The following is a 4,766-nucleotide window of genomic DNA, read 5'->3' as shown; positions in this document are numbered from 1 at the left end:
AGCAGAACTGAAGGAGATAGAGAAACAAAAAAACCCTTCAAAAAATCAATGAATCCAGGAGCTGGTTTTCTGAAAAGATCAACAAAATTGATAGACTGCTAGCAAGACTAATGAAGAAAAGAGAAAAGAATCAAATAGGCTCAATAAAAAATGATAAAGGGGATATCACCACTGATCCCACAGAAATACAAACTACCATCAGAGAATACTATAAACACCTCTATGCAAATAAACTAGAAAATCTAGAAGAAATGGATAAATTCCTCGACACATACACCCTCCCAAGACTAAACCAGGAAGAAGCTGAATCTCTGAATAGACCAATAACAGGCTCTGAAATTGAGACAATAATTAATAGCTTACCAACCAAAAACAGTCCAGGACCAGATGGATTCACAGCTGAATTCTACCAGAGGTACAAGGAGGAGCTGGTACCATTCCTTCTGAAACCATTCCAATCAATAGAAAAAGAGAGAATCCTCCCTAACTCATTTTATGAGGCCAGCATCATCCTGATACCAAAGCCTGGCAGAGACACAACAGAAAAAGATAATTTTAAACCAATATCCCTGATGAACATCGATGCAAAAATCCTCAATAAAATACTGGCAAACCGAATCCAGCAGCACATCAAAAAGCTTATCCACCATGATCAAGTGGGCTTCATCCCTGGGATGCAAGGCTGGGTCAACATACGCAAATCAATAAATGTAATCCAGCATATAAACAGAACCAATGACAAAAACCACATGATTATCTCAATAGATGCAGAAAAGGCCTTTGACAAAATTCAACAGCCCTTCATGCTAAAAACTCTCAATAAATTAGGTATTGATGGGATGTATCTCAAAATAATAAGAGCTATTTATGACAAACCCACAGCCAATACCATACTGAATGGGCAAAAACTGGAAGCATTCCCTTTGAAAACTGGCACAAGACAGGGATGCCCTCTCTCACCGCTCCTATTCAACATAGTGTTGGAAGTTCTGGCCAGGGCAATCAGGCAGGAAAAAGAAATAAAGGGTATTCAATTGGGAAAAGAGGAAGTCAAATTGTCCCTGTTTGCAGATGACATGATTGTATATCTAGAAAACCCCATTGTCTCAGCCCAAAATCTCCTTAAGCTGATAAGCAACTTCAGCAAAGTCTCAGGATACAAAATCGATGTGCAAAAATCACAAGCATTCTTATACACCAACAACAGACAAACAGAGAGCCAAATCATGAGTGAACTCCCATTCACAATTGCTTCAAAGAGAATAAAATACCTAGGAATCCAACTTACAAGGGATGTGAAAGACCTCTTCAAGGAGAACTACAAACCACTGCTCAACAAAATAAAAGAGGATACAAATAAATGGAAGAATATTCCATGCTCATGGATCGGAAGAATCAATATGGTGAAAATGGCCATACTGCGCAAGGTAATTTATAGATTCAATGCCATCCCCATCAAGCTACCAATGACTTTCCTCACAGAATTGGAAAAAACTACTTTAAAGTTCCTATGGAACCAAAAAAGAGTCTGCATTGCCAAGTCAATCCTAAGCCAAAAGAAGAAAGCTGGAGGCATCATGCTACCTGACTTCAAACTATACTACAAGACTACAGTAACCAAAACAGCATGGTACTGGTACCAAAACAGAGATATAGACCAATGGAACAGAACGGAGCCCTCAGAAATAATACCACACATCTACAACCATCTGATCTTTGACAAACCTGACAAAAACAAGAAATGGGGAAAGGATTCCCTATTTAACAAATGGTGCTGGGAAAACTGGCTAGTCATATGTAGAAAGCTGAAACTGCATCCCTTCCTAACACCTTATACAAAAATTAATTCAAGATGGATTAGAGACTTAAATGTTAGACCTAAAACCATAAAAACCCTAGAAGAAAACCTAGGCAATACCATTCAGGACATAGGCATGGGCAAGGACTTCATGTCTAAAACACCAAAAGCAATAGCAACAAAAGTCAAAATTGACAAATGGGATCTAATTAAACCAAAGAGCTTCTGCACAGCAAAAGAAACTACCATCAGAGTGAATGGGCAACCTACAGAATGGGAGAAAATTTTTGCAATCTACTCATCTGACAAAGGGCTAATATCCAGAATCTACAAAGAACTCAAACAAACTTACAAGAAAAAAACAAACAACCCCATGAAAAAGTGGGCGAAGGATATGAACAGACACTTCTCAAAAGAAGACGTTTATGCAGCCGACAGACACATGAAAAAATGCTCATCATCGCTGGCCATCAGAGAAATGCAAATCAAAACCTCAGTGAGATACCATCTCACACCAGTTAGGATGGCAATCATTAAAAAGTCAGGAAACAACAGGTGCTGGAGAGGACGTGGAGAAATAGGAACACTTTTACACTGTTGGTGGTACTGTAAACTGGTTCAACCATTGTGGAAGACAGTATGGCGATTCCTCAGGGATCTAGAACTAGAAATACCATTTGACCCAGCCATCCCATTACTGGGCATATACCCAAAGGATTATAAATCATGCTGCTATAAAGACATATGCACACATATGTTTATTGTGGCACTATTCACAATAGCAAAGACTTGGAACCAACCCAAATGTCCAACAATGATAGACTGGATTAAGAAAATGTTGCACATATACACCATGGAATACTATGCAGCCATAAAAAAGGATGAGTTCATGTCCTTTGTCGGGACATGGATGAAGCTGGAAACCATCATTCTCAGCAAACTATGGCAAGGACAAAAAACCAAACATCGCATGTTCTCACTCATAGGTGGGAATTGAACAATGAGAACACTTGGACACAGGAAGGGGGACATCACACACTGGGGACTGTTGTGGGGTGGGGGGAGGGGGGAGGGATAGCATTAGGAGATATAGCCAATGTAAATGATGAATTAATGGGTACAGCACACCAACATGGCATATGTATACATATGTAACAAACCTGCACGTTGTGCACATGTACCCTAGAACTTAAAGTATAATAATAAAATAAATAAATAAATAAATAAATAAAATAATAAAAAACAAAACCAAATAAAAGTAGATAATAAAATATTAACAAAATTGATTTATAAATTAAAACAATTATTCATCCAAAGTTTATAACAAAAATGGTTTTAAAAAAACAAATTAACCTTCTATCCATGTAATAATACAATCATTTAATTTTTTCTGATTCTTTTGAATTTTTGTTCATTTGCACATATTATTTTTATAAGGGCAAGCACAATTTGATATTCTCTAATTTACAATTAAAAATGTTTTCCCTACTTTGTCACATGGGCTTTCTAATCATGTTAGATCACATGCAATTCTAGTAAGTGAAATACCAAATATTCTGAAGAATTTTGCTATTGGTAGGCCTTTTCACTGCTATCAACAATTTGCAATAAACATCTTCATGTATAAAATTTGAAAAAATAATCATTCCCTTATTATAAAGCTTCTGGAAGAGAAATTAAGCTTGATTGTGGTAGAGATTAAGTGGGGCCACAGTTAATGAGCTGAGTTCAACCCAAGAAGTTAGAAGAACAATAGAGGTAACTCAAATAAATGAGAAATAAATATAACAGAAGTTGAAAATAGAAATAATTATACAATAGAGTGGATCAAATCCAAAGCTAGTTCTTTAAAGACTCATGAGGAGTACGTGTCCTCTCCCAAAATAATTACAAAGTTGCAAAGAAAGCACAAAGAAACATCAGGAATGAAGTCAGACATATAACTATAGCTACAGTTTAGAACTATACTACTTTTTAGTAGAATTATATTATTTTCCCCTTAAAGATAACCATATATTGGGGAAGAAACATTTATAACCTTTAAAGCACTTTTGAAACCTTAGAGGAGAACCACTATTCCAGTGATACTTGCAATAAACCCATATATTGTAAATATTTTCATGAACGAATAGCAGTATCAAGCTCCTTGATATTTCCTATGGGCAAGGGTATTCATCTATGACTTGGACTTAATCTTGGAGTCTGATATACTGGAATAATGGAAAAACTTGCTTCAGAGTGGTATTTAGTTTACTCCTTAACAGGGTTCAAATAATACACCCTTGGATCAATTAATACCATCCCTTTCCCCCACATCATCCCAAAGGTGTAATAAAAACTATAGCCACTCTTCTTCTGGTTCTGCAGAATTACATGAACCCCCTTTTGATAGCCTTCACCAAATGATTTACCTTGGAGGATTTATCACTTTTGAAATATCTCACCCCAGGAAGAGTAGAGACTCTGCCTCCATAGTCCTCCCAACTTTTGCATTTTTGGAAATAAATGACTAGGAGTGGAGGTATATCTCCCATTTACAAATGCAGAGCAACATACAAAGGTGAGCCAGGAGCTAAATCAAACATAAATCAGACTAAAATGCTTTATTTCCCCTCCTCCCTCTTAGTCTTTTCTTGCATTTTATATATTCTTCCATAGAAATGTAAATATCTCAATACAGAGTTGTGGGCACTTGTCCAAAAATATGCCACCCTGAACACAGATTGAGAAAAACTCAGCATTGGTTTTGTTCCTACAAGGTCAGAATTCAGCCCCTCCCATCTCTTTTTGCTCTGATAGAGGCACCATCTTTGTCTCATGGGATTGGGCACAAGTGCTGCTATGTCTGATCTTTTTCTTAAATTTCCTGCAGTTGTTGTTTTCTTAAACATTCCAGTTTGGCAAGATTTTCCTTTGTTAATTTGCTGTCTGAAACCAGTGGCAAGATTTTCTCATAATAATATTTTGC

The sequence above is a fragment of the Pan paniscus genome, chromosome 10 (genome assembly GCF_029289425.2).
Source record: "Pan paniscus chromosome 10, NHGRI_mPanPan1-v2.0_pri, whole genome shotgun sequence".
In the NCBI taxonomy this organism is placed as follows: domain Eukaryota; kingdom Metazoa; phylum Chordata; class Mammalia; order Primates; family Hominidae; genus Pan; species Pan paniscus.
The sequence above is the reverse complement of the archived record's forward strand: the minus strand, read 5'-3'. Positions refer to the sequence as shown.